The sequence below is a fragment of the Kogia breviceps genome, chromosome 9, assembly GCF_026419965.1.
Source record: "Kogia breviceps isolate mKogBre1 chromosome 9, mKogBre1 haplotype 1, whole genome shotgun sequence".
Classification (NCBI taxonomy): domain Eukaryota; kingdom Metazoa; phylum Chordata; class Mammalia; order Artiodactyla; family Physeteridae; genus Kogia; species Kogia breviceps.
In genome coordinates, this window is record NC_081318.1 from 38,162,691 (window position 1) to 38,185,044 (window position 22,354).

General features: G+C 37.2%; 1 protein-coding gene and 1 pseudogene across 2 annotated transcripts in view; one reads left to right on the top strand and one right to left on the bottom strand.

Annotated features, from left to right (window-relative positions):
* IMMP2L (inner mitochondrial membrane peptidase subunit 2) overlaps positions 1–22,354 on the top strand; it is a 915,024-nt gene that overhangs the window by 300,731 nt on the left and 591,939 nt on the right. The gene's annotated exons all lie outside the window — the stretch shown is intronic.
* LOC131762909 (mitochondrial import inner membrane translocase subunit TIM14 pseudogene) lies at positions 20,365–20,714 on the bottom strand (annotated as a pseudogene).

Here is a 22,354-nt window from a genome sequence, read left to right on the forward strand (position 1 = left end):
TTTTCTTCTGATCTACCCCCCCTGCCCCCCCACCCCCTGCCAAAAAAGTTCCAGTTCCCTCCTTTAGGGTAAGAATTGGTCTTAATCAGCTTTTCATTAGCACAGCTCTTGGTACATAGTAACTGCTCCATGAGGGTTTGTTGAATCAAGTTGAATGATAGGTATCAGTTTCCACTGAGAATCAGAAATCTCAACGAAAAGTTGAGATTGCAGCCTGGCTTCAATACACTGCTCATGAAACTGTAGCCAAGGCATAGGAGAAAAAAATGTTTAATAGAATATATTTTAAACAGAGGCTTTCAGAAATATAGCCTGTTCTATGTTCAGGGACAGTTGGAGAGAATGAATTCCCGTGAACTTACGTGGGAAGCAGGCTGTCAGCTAAGCCATGTGGAAATGACTCTGCCTTAAACGGTTTTCTGCTAAAATAAGCAGCATTTGAGAAATGTTGTCTATATCTTTAGGTTAGTGCTAAATTATCTCACAGCTCTCTGAAGCTCATCAAGTTAATAATTGTTTGCAATGATCTGTAAACAAGCTTGCTCTAAACAATTAACCCTTTTACTTATTTGTGTAAAAGACTTAGATAACCAAAGGTTGGAAGTTGATGGGGTCAGTTCAGGATATCTGTGTCCTCCTCGCCCATTGGTTCCTGCCTTGAGTATCATGCTGCACAGCTATGGGTACCAAAGACTTGCCCCTGGGAGATTTATTATTTTCTCCACCTGATCTACATTTACCACGACTTAGGAGCTGCTGCTTCACTAGTGGATGGAGTCTGGGGGTGGGTGGACGGCTGCTTCTATAGACACAGTGTCCTGGCAGTAGGGTGGAGGGGTAGCCTCCCTGCTGGCCACATGAATTTTCCTTGGATGCTAACCGTACTAGCTAATCTTCTCTGTAACTACTTGGTCAACTTCTGGTCTGTCAGTTTCGGTTTCTGGTTTGTAATTAATTCATGGCTACGGTTGGTATCCAGCCCTAAATTTCCCATCCATAACTAAATTCCTGTTGGGCAGAAACCTAAAATAAAATTCCTGCTTCGAGGATTAGTTTCTTCTGGGCAAGTTTTCCAGAAGTGTACTTGCCAAGAGGGAACATATAAAACAAAACAAAACAAACAAAATCTCCATCTGCTGTTTCCAGCAGAAATGATTTGGAAGCATCTTTCCTACCTCAAGGATTAGACTGTGCTGGGCAAGCTAATAGATGCAAATCTGGATCTCTTCTCTTAGGTGAATGAGGCCTTTTAATCCTGCATAATTTTGATGATAGACTTAAGTCAGTGCCCTTCGCCGTTGTCGGTAAGCACCATTCTTCTTAACATGAGATCTGTTTAAGAAGTCTCATTTTAAGAAGAGACAGGTAAAAAGCAATGGATTATTAGCCTTTGCAACTCCTTTTTTCAAGTTTTCTGTGTTAATATGTGGATATTTCACTTTAAGTGTTAATACTTTATTAGTGAGAGATGTAGTTGGGGATTTTTATTAAACTTTGAAGCTGAGTGTGGAGAATCATGACTATATTTACTATGTCCCTCTGTTAATATAATATTACCAACCCAATCACCCTAGCTAGAACCTAAGGAATCATTTTTAGATAAAAACCTGTGTGTTCTACCTTTTAAATATCTCTTCTTATTAAGGTCACTAGTGATTTCCATGTTGCTAAATCCAATGGACAAATCTTAATTCTCATTTTTCTTGACCATAAGGTGAGGTGACACAGATGAGCATTCCTTCTCCCTTGAAATAACTTTCTTCACTTGGCTTCCTGTGAAGGCACACTCTCCTGGTGTCCCCCCTATTTCCCTAGTCACTCTTCAGTTGTTCTTTCCTGTTCGTCTTCCTCTTTCTGATCTCTAATGACTGGAGTCCCCCGGTGCTCAGTGCTTGGACCTCTTCTCTAACAGCACTGTCTCTTGGTGATTTCATCCAGGCTCAAGGTTTTAAATACCATCTAATGCTGATGAAGCCCAAGCTTGTATGTCTATTCTAGACTTCTCTCCCGAACTGCAGATTCATATATCCAGTGGTCCACTCTCATCTCCATTTAGATGTCTGATTAGATTCCAAGTCTAAATTATCCAAGGCAGACCTCCTGATCATTCCTGTGAAACCTGCTTCTCCCATGGTCTTCCTCATCTCAGTAAATGGCTATTTTATCCTTCCAGGTTCTTAGGCTAGAAAACTTGGGTTTATGCTTAATTCCTCTCTTTTTCTTACACTCCTCATCTAATCTGTCAGCAAATCTTGTTGGTTGTATCTTCAAAATATACCCAGAATATAAGTATTTTCCACTACCTCTACCTCTCCAAGCCACCATCATCTTTCACCTACTTATTATAATAACAGGTGTCCCTGTTTTTGCCCTTGGCACCCCATTCTTTTCTCAAAACACAAGTCACAGTTACTGTGTCATTGTTTTTACTCCAAACTCTTCAATGGTTTCCCATCTCCCCATAAGTGGGAAAGGCCTTACCATGGCTTATTAGGCACTGTAATTTCAGCCCCACATTTACCACTCTGAACTCACCTTTTTATGACTCTCCTTCCAATCATAATGTTCAGCACACTGGCCTCCCTGCTATTCCTCTCTGAGCAAACAAATGGGACTAGACTGTCAATACAGACAAGCATGAATCAGAGATCTTACCCAGCGTTACTCTATTAAGTGATGTCAAGGATACAGGCAATCAAAGGACTTAGGCAAACTAGAGAGAGGTCCAGGATATCAAGGGAAACTCTCAAGGTCCTTCCCACGTTGGACCTGATCCTCTGGCTTAGAATAGATGAGATATCCAAGTCGGGTTCATGAGATTACCCCCAAGAGAAGGAATATTGAAATTATGAAACATCTCCATTTTAACCTCTAGAGAGTTGTATCTGTATATGATACAGATATGATATATATCTGATAAAATACTATACAAGGAGACATACCTCACAAATCTTAGGTTCTATTTACTATAGATAATCCTGAACTAGGGACCTCTGGCTACAGGCATTTCAGAGATTGTCTCTTCCTCCTGGGTGAATATCATTCATCTGCTTATTCAGAAGTCTAGGTAGCAAAGGGTTTATATAGCTAACTGCCTTCTCTGTTACCTTCCTCCAGCCCTTCCCATCCCACCTCCCCACTCTTTCCTCCCACTCATGGAAGCACAGTTGTGCTATAGGTCATTGCACTTGATCTTTTCTCTTACTGAAATGTTCTGGACCCAGATATTCTCATAGCCTGCTTCTTAACTTCCTTCAACTCTGTACTGACCTTCTTGGTGAGATTTCAGTCCCACTCCCAGATACATTGTTTTCCCAGCCTTTTCCCTTCTATACTTCTTCCTGTATAAAATAGTATTATTTTACTTATTCATCTCGTTTATAGATTGTTTGTGCTATTAGAAAATAAGTTCCATGAGGGTTGAGATTTGTGCTTATTGCTGTATCCCTAGTTCCTAGAACAGGACCTGACAATGGTGGGTTCTCATTCTGTGCTTGTTGAATGGATTATTATTTCTCCTTCCCTACTACCACTACTATGGTTGAGGACCTCATCATTTCTCACATCGATTGCTGCCATCATCTCCTAAAAGATTTCTGGCATATTGTTTCCAACGTGATCTTTCAAAAACGCAAAGCTGCTCTGTGGTCATATCTCATTCCTGCTTAAAATTCTTCAGTGGCTCCCCATAGACTTCAGGATAAATTCCATATTTCTTAGCATGACACCCAAGGCCCTGCTTAACTCTCCAACGTCATTGCAGTCTTTCTTTCACTCATGTGCTTTTCCCCTCGTTTTGTTCCTGAATTTTTGTGCCTGAAATGCCTATCTGAATCATCTGAATAACTGGTTCCTTGATGACTTAGCCTAAGCCTCTTTCCTGTAATGTTTCAACTTATTCCCCTTAGTCTGGATTAAATGATCTTCTCCAGTAGCAACCGTGCCTGTCTCTGCTGTAGCATTTATACATTACGTAATAATTGTCCTTAAATGTATGTCTTATTCACTAGACTTTAAGCTTCTTGAGGTCTATTCATTTTGTATCTCTAAGACATTTGGTAATTTGATACAGAGTAGGCTCCCCAAATGTGTTGACTATGTGAAACTGTAAACCAAAGGGAAAAAAAGGGCATTTAGATTAAGTAGTAGCTTTAAAAAATAGTTCTGACTTGGTTACACAAGACACAGAAGACTATCTTCTTAATCAGATCTCATGGTATACACAAGGTAGTATACGCAGAGAGCAGCAACTGAGTAGGTACCCCTCCGAGGGTCAAGTCTGAGAGGGAAATGACATTGCTGGAGTTGGTGAATGCACAGGGAATATTATGCTGTGCATTTACTTCAAAGTAAATGAGGAGGAGACTTGCTCATCTTTACCCCATCCTTAAAGGCTCTGGAAAAATTGGCCACAATTAAATCCTTGTTATTTTATTATATAAGTCAAGTTAAGGAAGTTAATGGGAATTTTTTGACCCACGATCTTGTTATATTATACTACGAGTCAAGTGTTAGGTAGAGAGGGGCACATTTTCCACTGAGATTCACAACTCTTGACTTCTTAGAATCTTTATTCTTCATTCCAAGTATCCAAATTTGTCATTTCCAGCACTACACTTTATCATCCCCATGTGTGTTCACACTGAAATGAAAGATTAATAAATGGTAATTTTAAAATTACTATTTTTATCTACTGATATACTAATTTAGGCTGGTATGTTTTTTATTAAACTCATACACAAGGGAAACCTTATTGATAGGGTTAATTGAAAATTTCTATATTGTACTGTATTTTTTAAAACATAATTTATGGGCTTCCCTGGTGGCGCATTGGTTGAGAGTCCGCCTGCTGATGCGGGGGACATGGGTTCGTGCCCCGGTCCAGGAAGATCCCACATGCCACGGAGCGGCTGGGCCTGTGAGCCATGGCTGCTAAGCCTGCGCGTCCGGAGCCTGTGCTCCACAACGGGAGAGGCCACAACAGTGAGAGTCCCGCATACCACAAAACAAAACAAAACAAAAAAGCCCACACAAAACATAATTTATAATACCTCTTGCAATTGCATAGCTCTTTAGAGAAAACAATCCCTTCCTCATATATTTCACATAAAAACAACTAATTCTTATAAATATTTTAAAGTAATGTAATCCATTATGATTAAAATGTTTTGAGAAATAAACTTATAAGGTATAGAAAAGTATTGTTATGAAAAGATTCTTATTAATATAGATCTTCACTTGGCTTATAGGTGTTCCCCCAAAATATCAAGTCTTTTTTGCTTCTTTAGTTAAACACAGTCTTTTTAGACCAAGTCAAAAAATGACCTACCTTACTACTAGCTTCTGGTGTGTAGAGAATTGGCCATGGGGCCAGTAGAGCTTGATCTCAATATTGCAGAATTCAGGTTACAGTTCAGGTAATCAGTTACTTTGATTCCTCAATTATCTGCTAGTAACCATAAATATAATATAAGTATTGAAAAATGGAATTTAAACATGTTAATTTAAAAATGTACTCTTGGGCTTCCCTGGTGGCACAGTGGTTGAGAGTCCGCCTGCCGAGGCAGGGGACACGAGTTCGCGCCCCGGTCCGGGAAGATCCCACATGGCGCGGAGCGGCTGGGCCCGTGAGCCATGGCCGCTGAGCCTGCGCGTCCGGAGCCTGTGCTCCGCAACGGGAGAGGCCACAACAGTGAGAGGCCTGAGTACCACGAAAAAAAAAAAAAGATAAAATAAAAAAAAAAATGTACTCTTATTCGTAAAGCCAGTATTTCAGAGGGGATCGTTATAAATATGAGCCATTACATAGAAGATACACAAACATGAGAAGGTGCTTAGTGATTAATTGAAGGCCTTCATGCTGTTTTGTGAACATTTGTTAACAAATATTTGTATTTTACCCTTGACCTTCTTGTTTTCCATAGATTCACCTTTTTTCTTCTTAAGTATGTACATTGTACTTCTTTGTGATCACCTCACATTTGAGGAATGACAAGTTAACTGATCTTCAATTCATTTCTCTAAATATCTGCTTCATTCAAATTTGTGATAGAAAGAAGCACATAGGAACATATCTCATATGCTTCTTATCATTATTTTATTGGTGTTCCAGCAATTTATTTATTAGCCTTCATGAAAAGTTGTGGGGTTTAGTAATAATACATTATAGTGCTGGAAAAGAAACATGCTTTGTTTAATTATTGATTCAAATGCCTTTGGAAAAAGGTGTTTTAGAGATGTATAGGGCATATACTTTGTACCAGTGTAATCATTCACTGTGTTGTTTAAGCAAATAAGTTAGTTTAGATAAGCCCGTAACAAATTTTTAATTTATAGAGAAATGAATCAGTAGGACAATGAGAGGTGCAACGTCTTAGAAGAATTTGCCTTGTATAATAATTGAAGAATCACATGAGTAAAATCCCCACTGAACTAGCTTTTGTTGGTCAAAAGAATGCAGTTATATTAAAAATTAATACTTCAGTGTAATATGAAACCAATGCTGCCTGAATTATTGTGTACCAAATTAGGTTGCTGTAAACAATAGCAAAATGGGTGACTGTGCAAATGAAAGCACTGAGTTATTTATACTTGCAGTAGCATGTTTAATGAGATGCAGTGAAAACAGAAAATGTTTAATTTTGTAACGGGTGACCTGAATCAATCTGTCCTACAGAATGACAGGCTTCGGATTAATTTTCAGTTAAAACAAGGTAACTGAACAACCACCCTTATTCATATATAATATGGACTATTTTATATTACTCTGTTTTAGAAAGAGATATGGCATATTTCGGGGGAAATATTATAAGTTCCACATGAAACACTGCCAGCCAAATTAAGTCTTGGTTTTTTTTCATTAGAGAATCTGAGAATAATTTGTGTTTCTTTCTAGTTGGATTATATTAAGATCATAATCTAATAAATCCCTCGAAGGAAAAACTTGTTTTGGTATTTGTCTGAAATATAATTGTATGAGTCTAGTCTACTTTTATAAATTATAGGTAGTTTAAGATGATTAAGATAAAATGATGGACTCGTGTCATATTTAGAAAGGTCTCTGGAGTTGATGATCTACCCAGATCTTTTTTAGTTAAGTACCTGAAACTGCTTCTTGCCCTTGTGTTTTCCGTCTTTTAGAGGCATCACAATTAAGGTATTTTGAAAACTTCCTTCTCAGAGGGTGTGAATTCAGTGTATGATAATTTGGGCAATTCAGGGCAGAGAGTTGAATTATTGAAGGCCCATTTTGCACCACTTGAGGGGCACTCTGTTTTATGAGTTTCCTGTGATATGGAAAAACACTTTACACTTTTACTCAAATTAAAAAACTTTTCACTCAAGGCAGCCTGGTCCTCTGTGAACAATGGACATAAAGTGAACATCTGTGTGATAATGAGAAGCTGCAAGTATCTTTTAAAAATGCAACCGCTTATTTTATTTTTTTTTTTTTTTTAACATCTTTATTGGAGTATAATTGTTTTACAATAGTGTGTTAGTTTTCCCTCTACAACAAACTAAATCAGTTATACATACACACATGCTCCCACATCTCCTCCCTCTTGCATCACCCTCTCTCCCACCCTCCCTATCCCACCCCCCCAGGCGGTCACACAGCACAGAGGTGATCTCCCTGTGCTATGCAGCAGCTTCCCACCAGCTATCTAATTTACATTTGATAGTGTATATATGTCCCTGCCACTCCCCCACTTCGTCACATCCCACCCCTCCCCCTCCCCATATCCTCAAGTCCATGCTCGAGTAAGTCTGTGTCTTATTCCCGTCCTACCACTAACCTCTTCATGACATTTTTTTCCCTTAGAGTCCATATATATGTGTTAGCATACGGTATTTGTTTTTCTCCTTCTGACTTACTTCACTCTGTATGACAGACTCCAGGTCCATCCACCTCATTATAAATAACTCAGTTTCATTTCTTTTTATGGCTGAGTAATATTCCATTGTATATATGTGCCACATCTTCTTTATCCATTCATCTGTTGATGGACACTTAGGTTGCTTCCATGTCCTGGCTATTGTAAATAGAGCTGCAATGAACATTTTAGTACATGAGTCTTTCTGAATTATGGTTTTCTCAGGGTATATGCCCAGTAGTGGGATTGCTGGGTCATATGGTAGTTCTATTTGTAGTTTTTTAAGGAACCTCCATACTGTTCTCCATAGCGGCTGTATCAATTTACATTCCCACCAGCAGTGCAAAAGGGTTCCCTTTTCTCCACACCCTCTCCAGCATTTATTGTTTCTAGAGTTTTTGATGATGGCCAATCTGACCGGTGTGAGATGATATCTCATTGTAGTTTTGATTTGCATTTCTCTAATGATTAATGAGGTTGAGCATTCTTTCATGTGTTTGTTAGCAATCTGTATATCTTCTTTGGAGAAATGTCTATTTAGTTCTTCTGTCCATTTTTGGATTGGGCAACCGCTTATTTGTAAAAGTGAAGTGCATTTTGTCTTAATCCTCCTTCAATGGGAGGTTTCCTTGATATATCTTATTCACTTGGAGTTGGCTTCCAAACTGAATTAGAAGAAGAAATAACATGTAGCATCTTATACAATGAACCGAAATGTGTCCCTAACATCACACTTGTAACCACTTTAGTGTTAGGAATGTTATCATATTTCTACATCTGAATTCTGCACAATTATGAAACTATGGTACTTTTAGAAAATATTGATTAGATTCAAACATTATTTTACAAATTCAAAAATTACTATAGTTCATTTGTGCATCAGTTGAAGATGTTTGGATTAAAGGCAAAATGAAGTTTGACAAATGCCATTTTGTTATTCTGTAACTTTGGTAAATAAATGTTTTTGTATTCAAAAACTTAATTAGCATAATACTTTAAAACAGGAAGAGCAGAAGCTATTTTTTTATGAGCTTGCTAGAATATTATCTAAATCAAGCAACTAACTCTTTTGTTTTAAGTAAAAACAATCTCACTTTTCCAAAGAAACAACATGCAGTGTTCTTTAATCTCTGTATGCTTTAGTTTCCTTTCAGAGAGAAAATTTTTCATGGTTTATTCTTTTCAGTGACGAGGCTTTAGACTGTTAGAGCTATTGAATATCTCTAAAGAATACAAGAAAAATGTCAAAAGCATTTATTGTTTCCAGAAACATTCCTTGGTAATAGTGGCTTTGAATAATAGAAAGCAGATAAAGCTAGTATGTGGGAGTTATTTTCTGGTTAGAAACAGCATATAGATAGATAACCTTTTCTTGAAAAGAATTTTAATGTTTAGTTAAAACTTTTGGTTTGGGCAATGATTACTACAGATGCTGTCTGTACTCTGATTGTTCTAGAAATACTCGTGTTAACCAGAGCATGAGCTTTGGAATTGGTAGACTTCATTTCAAATCCTGGCTCATCTATCCGTGGCTCCTTTATTTTTTATATCCTGGACGTAGTGCTTACCTTTCTTGAGGCTGATATTTTCTTCACTTGTAAGCTTGTATTCATAATTCGTAACCCCTAGGGTTTTATTAGGGTAAACTTGACATACATGTGAAATTTTTTGTTAATTATACACTATAATATTATTGGACTTCCCTGTTGGCCCAGTGGTTAAGAATCCGCCTGCCAATGCAGGGGTCACGGGTTTACTCCCTGGTCCAGGAAGATCCCATGGAGCAACTAAGCCCATGCACCACAACTACTGAGCCTGTATGCCACAACTACTGAAGCCCGTGCGCCTAGAACCTGTGTTCCGCATCAAGAGAAGCCACTGCAATGAGAAGCCTGTGCACTGCAATGAAGAGTAGCCCCCTCTATCCGCAACTAGAGAAAGCCCACGTGCAGCAATGAAGACCCAATGTAACCAAAAATAAATAAATAATGTTATTATTTATTGTTATTATTATTATTAGAAGGTGCTCTATAAAGATATCTTATAATGAATCATTTTTTTTCTTTTTTTAAATTTATTTTTTATTTTTTAAAACATCTTTATTGGAGTATAACTGTTTTACAATAGTGTGTTAGTTTTTCCTTTACAACAAAGTGAATCAGTTATACATATACATATGTTCCCATATCTCTTCCCTCTTGCATCACCCTCACTACTACCCTCCCTATCCCACCCCTCTAGGTGGTCACAAAGCACAGAGGTGATCTCCCTGTGCTATGCGTCAGCTTCCCACTAGCTATCTAATTTACATTTGGTAGTGTATATATGTCCCTGCCACTCTCTCACTTCGTCACAGCTTACCGGTCAGATTGGCCATCATCAAAAACTCTAGAAACAATAAATGCTGGAGAGGGTGTGGAGAAAAGGGAACCCTCTTGCACTGCTGGTGGGAATGTAAATTGATACAGCCACTATGGAGAACAGTATGGAGGTTCCTTAAAAAACTACAAATAGAATTACCATACGACCCAGCAATCCCACTACTGGGCATATACCCTGAGAAAACCATAATTCAAAAAGAGTCATGTACCAAAATGTTCACTGCAGCTCTATTTACGATAGCCAGGACATGGAAGCAACCTAAGTGTCCATCAACAGATGAATGGATAAAGAAGATGTGGCACATATATACAATGGAATATTACTCAGTCATAAAAAGAAATGAAACTGAGTTATTTGTAATGAGGTGGATAGACCTGGAGTCTGTCATACAGAGTGAAGTAAGTCAGAAGGAGAAAGACAAATACCGTGTGCTAACACATATATATGGAATCTAAGGAAAAAAAATGTCATGAAGAGATTAGTGGTAGGACGGGAATAAAACAGAGACTTACTAGAGCATGGTAAGCTATGAATCATTTTAAGTGGAGAATTTTTTTGTAAAATGAATGATCTACACCTTCCTTTCCACCATTCCTCTGTTCCATGAATTTTATACTCTGAAATTTTCAAACACCGTGTTTAAAATTGTATCTGTCAATATTGCACTTGTGATATGTCTGAGAACACATTCTAGCCTCATGGAAAATATGGTATTCAATTTGTGGTTGAATTATTTTCTTTAATTATGATATCTGCGGTACTTTTGGAAGAGAAATTAGTCTCTCAGTATTGGCACCCATGTTGATCACTATGGGAAGAAATGCTTTAAAAATGTATTGGTAATAAGCTTTGAGTTTTCTTCATGTCTTTTGGTGCTGAATAATATTCCATTGTTTGGATGTACCACAGTATGTTTATTCATTCACCTACTGAAGGATATCTTAGTTGCTTCCAAGTTTTGGCAATTATGCATAAAGCTCTTGTACACATCTGCATGCAGGCTTTTGTGTGGACATACGTTTTTATTACTTTAGGTAAATACTGAGGTACTTGATTGCTACATTTGCAGTCAACTATGATTATAAGTAAAACAAACTTTGAATCCCAGTTAGGCAAAATATTAATTCCCAGTGAAGAATCCCATTGTTCCCATTAGTAGACATATATTACAAAATAAATCTATCCAGTTATTATTTTTGGAGTTTTTAAAAATAAAAATGTGAGGAAATGCAAGAAAATGTACTGATGTTAGTGATTCTAATAGTAGGGGTTGTTGGAGTGCAGGTGGAATTGCTTACATAACTAGAATTAGTCTAGAATTACTTGATGTATTAGTTTGGAATATAGATTAAAAATAGGAAGTGGTTATATCTGGGTATGGGATTGTGGATAATTAAAATTTTTTATATCATATTACTTGAATTTCATTTGAGAGTTGCATGTAAGTTTACTATGTAAATTAGCATTGATAAGAGCTGAAGATTATTTTCCAGAAACAAAGTATACAGACTAGATAAGCATTTTTATGTAGCTTGATTTTTCTTTTCTTTTTTTTTTTTGGTCTATAAAATGTTAACACATTGGGCTCATCAGTTATCCAATAAACTAGTATTAGGTATACTGACAGTCCACCATGATGATTGAAGTAGTACTGTGAGTACAGTACTGGGCAGTGAAATGTCCTATTTCAGGGTGTCATCCATGAAATAGCATCCTTTTGTTCATTTCTGATTACCAGATCAGAGATTGATAGGTGAATTTAAAAATGTTCCATAATGGCTATGGTCTATATTTGTAAGCTTTCCTCTTTGCAGATATGAATATATTCAAAGGCTTTTAGGATCATTCCAGAATGCTTAGGACCATCCACTTTACTTTGAGATGAGAAAATTCAAACCAAACAAAGGCAAACAGATTTCTGCCCAAATGAGAATCGGTTAACTTACTTTTCTCTACCATTAATAGCCACCAAAGCAAAATTTTTATCACTCAGAAATCTCTTCCAATGAAGGTATTTGGGGAAAAAATGTTTAGCTCAAATCTGAGATAACTTGATACCTGTACTCTGTGTCTTAATGAATTTGTTCTAAGTGATCTTGCTATCTGTGGAGTTACATAATTTCTGTATATATGTGTGGTATTTTAGCGTTTTGAGAAACATTGATTTAGTTGCTGTTGTTTAAAAATTAATGTATTTCACCTAAGAGTCTTGATTTCTGGTTTTCTTTAAATGTTGTATCAGGGTATTCTGCATCTAAAACTCTGCCTGGCAGTGGTTTTGGGGGCTGAGTTATCAGAAGTCCTCCTGAGTTCACTGAGGGTGCCACTGGGCCTGTTCACTTGCTTATATTACTTGCCTGGCTTTTTGTTGTTCTTTGGTGTTACGCGGGCCTCTCACTGTTGTGGCCTCTCCCGTTGTGGAGCACAGGCGCCGGACGCGCAGGCTCAGCGGCCATGGCTCACGGGCCCAGCCGCTCCGCGGCACGTGGGATCTTCCCGGACCGGGGCACGAACCCGTGTCCTCTGCATCGGCAGGTAGACGCTCAACCACTGCGCCACCAGGGAAGCCCCACTTACCTGGCTTTTGAAAGCATTTGACTTCATGAGCTTTGGCCTAAATATTTGTCTGACTTTAGATAAAGTTGTTTGTAGCAGGTTTTGAGAGCCTTAATACAAGTTGATACATATTTTGTGATTTTTTGGTAACTAACTTTGAACGCAATTAGTTTGTATGATTTGCTGAAACACAATCTTTAGATTCCCCTGACAAAAGCTCTTGGAGGGGTTCCTTCCATATATCATTGACGTTGCTTTTCATGACCTTGGCTTTGCCTTTCTGTAAAGGGCTTTATTTTCTGGCAGTCCCCATAGCCAAGCAGAATCACATCTAGCTTCTTACCTCTGAGCCTTGCGTGTTCTGATGTCTGGAGCACTCGCCCATCCTCGTTCATCTGGCTTCACATTGTCCTCCTCCTCCCTGAGCAGCCTTCCTCACACTCCCTCTTCTGAGCTTGCCCACCATGCCTGGCTGAGGGCGCATTGAGAACTGACAGGCGCCATCTTTGTTGCACTCTATACCCACTCACTGCAGGTGAATATTCATTTAGTAAATGATTCTTAAGTTTTTCTCGTGTCATTTATGAGTCATAGTTCCCTCTTGGCATTGACCTTTAGGTAGTTTACATTTGGGGAAGTGTTTCATTTTAGTGGAGGAATGATAGACCTCCCCCAACCATGTCCCACTGCATCCCCCCACCTTCTCCCCTACCCCTCCTCTTCTTGCTTCCTGTAAATACTCTAGGCGAGACCTTTTATCACAGAATTTTATTGGATTACAATGTCTTTTATCTTCCATATTCTTTTTCTTACCATATGTTCCACTTACAATAAAGTTGGAAACATTTGTAGAAATTAGAAGCAGCCTAGGCAACATTAGTAAAATTTGTGAAATTTTTTAATGCTCATCATATCATTTTAACTTTAGAAAACATTTTATATAGACTCAAACTAAATCTTTGTTCTTGTAAATAATGACATTGTCGATCTTAGAAACTAGTAACTCTTTAAATATATTTCCAGCGAAGCTCTAAGGTTTTAGAATAATAATAGAAAACACCATTTTCTAACGATTGGGACTTGAAAAAAACAAGTTCATGAATCTGAAACAATATCAAAAGATATCTCTGCATAATTATCTGCATATTGTGCCAATATTACTAATTTTAAATAGACTCTTCACGGGTTCTCAAAAATATAATTTTAATTTACATGTTCAAAATGCCCAGTTTAGTGTTGGCTCAAGCCTAATGCAATGTTGGAGCCACGTATTATTCTTTAGAGGCTGGTACTTGTTTCCTCTCCTGCCCTCCATCTCAAGTTATTCCCTGTCCTTTTTCCCTTTTCCAATGGCAATGTCCACTAACCTTTATCTTCTCAAATCTTGTGACGGCTATTTAAAATACCCTTGTGACAACATTTAGGGTGCTTGCTCATCTGCCATAATACTTTTGTATCTCTGTAATCTGTTTGCCAAGTCTGAGTTGATACTGCTCAATTCAGAATTTTTCTCATTGGCATATTTCTAATAGCCCCATACCCATTCATAAATGCGGGTGTGCGCATGTGCACGCACACACACACGCACACTCTTTGACTTTCTCTTGTTGGTTGATGATGCTTACCTTTTACGTGGTATATGATCATCCCTGCCACCAGATGAATAAACCATTGCTTCATTTGAATCCATTCCTGAGGGAAAGAATCCTGCATGTGAGTTTGGGATAGAGAGGAAGATCATTCTTCATACTCTTGAATAACCTACTTTAAGAAGCAATGAGGGCTTCCCTGGTGGCACAGTGGTTAAGAGTCCGCCTGCCAATGCAGGGGACATGAGTTCGAGCCCTGGTCCAGGGAGACCCCACATGCCGTGGAGCAACTAAGCCCATGCACCACATTACTACTGAGTAGGTGCCCTAGAGCCCGCAAGCCACAACTATTGAGCCTGCGTGCCACAACTACTGAAGCTTGCGCGCCTAGAGCCCATGCTCTGCAACGAGAGAAGCCGCCACAATGAGAAGCCCACACACCACAACAAAGAGTAGCCCTGCTCGCTGCAACTAGAGAAAGCCCACGCGCAACAACGAAGACTCAACGCAGCCAAAAATAAAATTAAAAAATAAATTTTTTAAAAAAGTGATTATTGTTAAGATTCTGAGATATGTTCTCTTCTTAAAGCAAATTCTGTTTCTTTTTTCTGTTCTTGTCATAGCTTTCACAGATATGAGGTGTTTTGTTAGAAGAGAGTATACTAGGTGGGCCTTCAGAGCAGATCTTGTATTAGGGAATAAAACACATGAAGAAAGCAGTGACAGAGTGGAATTATGTTTTTAGATGTAAGATGGAAGTTCAATAGAAATAGTACTGTTCCCCCAAATGGATAGCTTTTATCTTTAGAAGCAGTTTGTAAATTTTTAGTAACAAGAAGCATATGTACAGAGTTAAGTCTTTTACTTCTCTAAAGTTGAAAATTTTACTTCTGTAATGGATGTAAGCTCCCTGTCATACAGGATTATAGCCCAATACTTGAAGGACTTTAAGATCTGTTGTTGAAATGACTACTCTCCATGCGAGAATATCAACCTTAACAACTTGAGAATTTGCTAGTGCAGTGTTTGTTCCTGACAGTTTGCTTCAGTTATATTGCAGCTTTTAATTCTATAAGAGATTTAGATGGAGAATTACTAGTGATGGTGAACACTTTCAGCATAATAAGTATTTCATAATTCAACATATTAATAAATATATATTTCATATTCAGGATAGTAAATATTTCTGGAATGATTGAATGGCAAGTGAACAAGGCAACATCAAGTTTAAAAAATGCTGTTTCTTCTGAAGTGAACTGCTGTTTACTTGGCATAAAAAGAATAAGGCAGGTTTTTCAGTAACAGTATTTTTCACCTTTAGACACTTGAGTCAGAAGAAAAGTGCACAAAAAGATTTGTTATAGGACAAAAAAATATCATACAGTCCTCTTTTCTTCCCTAGTAAATTGCAGCTTACTAAATATAACAAAAGAGGAAGTGGTTATGGAAGACAGGATGATAGGTTGTTTCTAAATAATTGAATAATTATGGAAGATAATAATATGTCAGAACCCAAACTTAATTCGTTGAGGAATATTTATACGTTTACTTCTCTTTGCTTTTTGGAAAAATTCTAGCATGTTCCTGTTCCTAGCCTCCCAAATTTGCTCTCCTTCAATCAGTAGTCGTGGTCTAGCTGTGCTTTTGGCTTTGGTTGAGTTGGAGGAGCAGTTAGAGTGGTCATCTGACATGTCTGGAAATTTGGTGATGCACGAGGCCTTCAGAACTAAGAGAAATGGTTAAAAAACAAAATGAAAAAAGCCCCAGCCAGCTCATTTGCATAACATGAATGGCTCGCTAGGTGAAATACAGCTGATGCACAAAGTACACGGGCAGTTCAGGTGAATGAATTGTTCTCTGTGGCCTGTTAGATTTTTTTCTCCACTTCAGTAACTGCTTGGAAATGAAAATCATCTGGGCCCCTGGGTTGTGAAGTATTGTTGTCCTGCAGTTCCCTTTTGTTTTCTTTTATGCTCGAGAGTTGGAGCTATGAAAGGCAGCTTCATTTATTGTTTAGTTGAATCAGAATGACTGCAATTCCACAAACAAATTGGACTTCAGTTAGGAGTGCTTTGTTATAAATAATCTTGAAAGAGATTGGATTCTTTCCTAGCTGATATACTTCAGCTGTATGTTAAAATCAAAATCTCAAAGGGATTGATTTATTGATGATCTGAGTGAAAGCTGAGCAACATACACCTGTCCTCATCCTGCTCTCTTTTTCTGTCTCTAATTCCCTAAAGTGTATTCGGCAAAAGTTTATGGTAAGGGAAATAAATATTCTATTTTCTGAATTACTTTTTTCATTTTAGCCTCCACTTAAAAAACAAACAAACGAACAAAAAAAACACCAAAATAGTTCTACAATGCACAACCCTTTCAGTGAATACTTCTTCATGATGTAGAAAGAAAACCTGTTTTATAGATTGGTTAAGGGCATTTATCATGGTTGGGTTAGGTGAATCATATTTTCCACATACAATTTTAGGACATTTTGAAATTTAGCAATATGTTTTTTGCTACAGGCTTCAAATACCTAAGCAATACCTGTAAGCACCTCCTTCCATTGACTGTAAAAAAAAAATTTTTTTTTGTCCATTAAAGTGTATTTATTAAAGTGTCCATTAAAGTGCTTCAAGTTATTTGGTGCATAAATCATCTGGAGACATAGAAAATCTGGTAGTTCCCTCCTTGGTGGAAAAGATATATGTGTGTATGTATGTATGTGTGTGCATATGGCATGTACTTTGTACTTACATATAAAGATAAAAGTGAAAACTGAGCATACATTTGCTTAGACCTTGGTCCTTAACTATAAATGCCATAAGTAGCACTTTGCTTCCTTGATTCATAAGTGCTACTGTGGTCAGTTATACTGTCAGTAACAGTCATTTCATGTAAATAGGCTAAGTTGGCATTAATTTTCTTATACATCGTTTTTTTCTTGCTAGACACTTTAAGTGTGTTATTTAACTTGAAGTAAATATTATCTTCTTTTTTACAGGTGAAAAAATTAACATTTAGAACTGTTAAGTGATTTATCCTCAAATCACACAGCTAGTAAGTTGTAGAGCAAGAATTTACATCTCTATCTAGCTCCAAAGCTTATGTATTTCACCTTTCCTTTCTACTCACTGTCTCGTATAGAGATAAAGTTTTGACAAAGCAGATCATATTTTCAATTTGATACATGATTGAAAACAGTGGTGGATGTGTTTAAAGCGACCTTTTTCTTTTTTGGAAAGATCTGTTTATAAATTAGAATTGCTATTTTCCTCAAATGAGGCACACCTATCGTGACTTGCAGTATATTAACATGTTTTAGATGAATACACTCTTACTCATAATATTCAAAAGCATATTAAATTAATAGTTTTAGAAAATAAGATGCAAATGTGAATTAAATGTTTGTCTAATTCAAACATAAAAACATAAGGTATCGTTACCTTAAGGTGTTTAGAGCAAGAATGTGTACATAACACTGTAGGGTTGACCTGTGCTGATATGCTGTTACTATTGTACCGCATGTGTTTTAGGTGCTCTGTGGTTTACCTTTTAAAAACATTTAGTGTTCATAAGGTATAAGGTCTGAGTAGGTCTGATGTCTAATGTGCCATTGATAAACAGTTCATTGTGGCAGAGACTTAGGATTGGGGATTGGAATGGGAATGATGATGTTTACTTTTTCTGACACGCCACTAGCATGCTTCAGAAAGAAATTTAGCAAAGCTAATTGGAGAGACTACCAATACTATAAATTAGATCCATAGCTTAGACTTGTGAGTACTAGCCTTTATAACAGACTTGACAGCAACACAAATCTGTTAAAAGAAAATGGAACTGTCCTTGACATGAAAAAATGGGATTGTCATAGATACAACACGTTGTGCAGTTTTTCCTTTTAATTACCGTATGAGAACAAAATCATGTTTTGCAGCTGGTCCTTCTTCATTTTCATTTGCCTTGACTAAATCTCACACCTAGGGGTTTGAAACATGACAGACAACAGGTGTGAATCTGTATCTAACAAATGACTGTAGTTTCTGTCCTTCCTTTAAAAATTGGCTATGTTGTAAACATCTGTAATCAAGACAGCCTTTTTCCCTTACTTTCCATGCCATGTTTAGATTATATGTCTGAATCATATCACAAACTTAAGTCAAGTTATTAAATTACTCTTGCTAGAAGAATAGATTTTAAATGAATGATGAGTTTCAGTCAGTTAAGTGCAGCTGGCAAGCAGCCATTCATTATGGCCTAGTGTGACATTGATTTTTGACTAGAAGAAATGGAAACATAGCAGTAACTGTGTATCCTTAAGGAAACATTCTATATTACTGATGTACTTTGTCTCCTTAAAAGCCACTACCAAAACTTTATTCAAATTGAATTTTGATTGTACTGATAAGGAAATCTATTCATAGTCAAAGTCAAAACATTCATTATTGTGAAAATAAGATGCTAATCCCAAACTATCACCTTAGCAACTATTTCTACCACTGTTCATTAAGGACACAAGGTGTTTTATTATACACAAGACCTGTTTTTTCAAAGCAAAAATTACAAAATACACTTAATTACATTTAGTAGGAACACATGGGCTGATTCATTGTGCGGATTAAATAGACTATCGAAACAAAATCAGTTGATTTGGCTCATTTTTTTTCTCCTACATTTTCTCCAGTGATTACTGCTCTCATCTACTTGCCAAATTGTTGGGAGTTGGCAGTAAAAAATAAGCAGTTGAAAATGTGGGAGATTAAGTTTTCTGAATTTCATAGAGGGTCATCAGAGGGAAAGATTACAAAAAGAGTTGGTCTTAACGGGTTGATAGGTTGCATTATGGATTGTCTGTTTTCAGTTACAATCACCTAGACCTAATTTTAGAACCCTTGCCTTAAGAGAGTGTTATTTTTGTTTTCCATATTTTGATAAATATGGTGGATAGTGTTGAATTTAATGGGGATTTGAGCCAGTCATTCTCATTCCAATTGGCAGATACCTGGAATGAGTCCAAATTTGCATATGAGGAAGATGTTCTGAGGCAGAGGCCCTGGAAGGGTTCCTGCTGCTTTGGACTTAATGGCAACAAGCCTGATTCATCTTCTTCAGCTAGGTTGGGGGGTACAGCTTGATCTTCTCTACTCCTCCTCCACTCTGAGGATGAAAGCTACAATTATTGCAATTATGGCAAGTATTACACACATTCCCACTTAATTTTCAGAATAATTCTGAAAGGTAGTTATTCTTATTTTTACAGATGTGAAAATTAAGATTCAGAGAATTTAAAGAACTTAATCAAGGTCATTCAGCTAATAAGTGGCAAAATTTAGACTCAAACTAGGTCTGTCTGATTGCAAAACCTTGACTTTTCCATCCACCACCACTATTACAAATTATCCAAAAAATTAGAATAATTTTTCTCTGTAACATGTCTATATTGGATCAGCTTTCAGTTCAGCTTACATCATAAAAGCTATTTTCTCACATGACTATTTTACCTTGTAACAGATCTTTATCACTCATATTCTTTTAGGTCATTTGGAGTGGGGGCTTAAAAGGCAGGCAGCTGCTGGATTCTGTTCCTAGACTGACCCTGGAATCACCCCTGCCCTGTTTTATCTGTCTTCTACAAGCTTGCAAGTGATGCTTTCCTGCGTCTCCAATCTTCTAGGCTTTTATAATATTGTTTTTGAGTGTGTGCCATATATAAGGCTCTGATATATAGTATTAAATCAGTAAATCACAGAAGAAGGAGAAAAAGGAAGAGGAAGGAAGAAAGAAATTTGTTAGTTTGGGAAATTGAACATTTCAGAGACAGATTGGGTTTCCTTCAGAACCCGCCTTACCTGTCCATCTCTGCTGTGTTACTTTCCCACTGAGCTGAGTTCTCCCCAAGTGATGGCTTTTGAGTTCATATACAACTAAGTGATTTTTCTTTTTTTTTTTTTTTTTTTTAGCTATGAGGCATTTTATTATAAAAAGCTGGTACTCATATACATAAATGAGTAGGAACTTAAAATTCATCATACATTTACTTCATTTTTTAGCTTGACCTTCTAGTAAATCTTTAGCTTCATTGATTTTGGCTGCTATATAAGGAGATCCTCCCTTGTCTGGGTGATTTAAAAGCATATTTCTCCAATGAGCATCTCTTATTTTTCCCTTATTGGCAGTAGGGCTTACACCTAGTATTAATGCTGCTTCCCATTTTGTCATTTTGGTTTCAAACCCACCTCTGTAATAGCCACCACTGAAGGCAGATTTTGGTAGACTGAAAAATTTGTTTCGCTTGAGGCTCCACATGCTTCATGGCTTGCAAAGCGTAACAGCCTGCAAATCCTGCAGCAGCAATGATCAGTCCAGCTACTACCACTGTACTGGTTCCCGCTACCATGGGAACTACCATGGTTCCCGCTGGGCTCCTCTGCTTCCACTGGGAGCACGGTTCATCCCACCCCACCAACTCTACGCTTCTCGATTTTTCTTTTTTTTTTTAAAAAAAAAGCCCCCCAAATGAGTCAGTATGATGAATTAATTAGGAAAAAAGTATGCATTTCTGTGAGATTTGTAAGCTATTTTTATTGGTGTTTGTGAATGCTTTAAATTGAAGATTCTTTGTTCCTGACATTCTAAACTGCTTCTAGGTCCACAGAAACAAACACACTGGCAAAAATTCTACATCCTAACTTCTATCTAAATTTCATAAGAAGGATAATTGAAGTATCGTTATGTAAATTCACGTTTTTTTGGTCTACACTTAAAACTGTGAAGAAAATAGTTGTAGGAATATTAGGCATGTATTCATTCATTCCACATTTATTATTTCTTTTGTATCGTGTGATATTGAATCTTTGTGTGTGTGAAAATGATTTTGTTTAGTCGGGGTTTTTATTTTTGAGGAGTTTTTTCCCTGTTTTCCATTTTGAACTGTCTTACGATTCAAACTGACTTTCTAGAAGGCATTCTGAAATTTGGCAGTATTCCTTATAGAAAAAATTACTATACTTGACAGTTGTATTATATTCTGTGAGACATTCTCAGAGGAGTATCTCAGTTATTTTCAAAGTATCTCCACTTAAAAAACTTTTTAATGAGCATTATAGTAATATTTATTCATGATTCTCTGACTTACTTTATTTTGCTCACTTAGTCATCGTTGATTCATTCATTTTCAGTTAATAAGTATTTCCTAAGCCCCTAACATATGTGTTGCTGTCAGTAGATGAAATGGATATATTTCCCTTATGACACTTATCCTGTGTTGGGGAAGACAGATTAAACAAATAAACACACTAAGTTGACAACTGGTGTGGGGAAAAGAACAGTGTGTTATGAGAGAGGCAGCAACAAGGCTTCATTGGGGAAGTAAAATTGAGCAGAGATCTGATGTATGCTTAAGAGTTATTTAGCTCCATCAAGATTTGGGAGAAAGGCTATGTACATGTAGTTACCCCTCTGTATCCACAGATTTTGTATCTGGGGATAAGGAAGGCCGACTGTACTGTGTCATTTTATATAACGGACCTGAGATTTGTGGATGTCGGTATCCATGAGTGGTCCTGGAACCAATCCCCCCACAGATACTGAGGGAGGACTGTACCCTAAGGAGGGAATGAAGTGGCCTTTTTGGAAGAACCAAAAAATACCTGTGTGGTAGTTAGGGTAAAGGCTAAAGTTATGCAAGACGGGGTTTGCCATTTGACGATTTTCATTTCCAAGCATGAAGTGAAGTCTGCTAAGCTTTCATGCATTGTTTATAGTAGTAGGAAATATGTGATGGTGTAAATATCAGAATAATTTACCTTAGCCATTTGAAAAATGGAGACAGCTTGGTGTTATGTTAGTTGTCAGTTTTTAAATACTTGGAAAGGTAGAGAGACCAAGTAATTTGATTGCTGTAGGACTTGTGAACAATTCTTGGTTTTAGTTTTGTAAATATTTTTCCTTTGG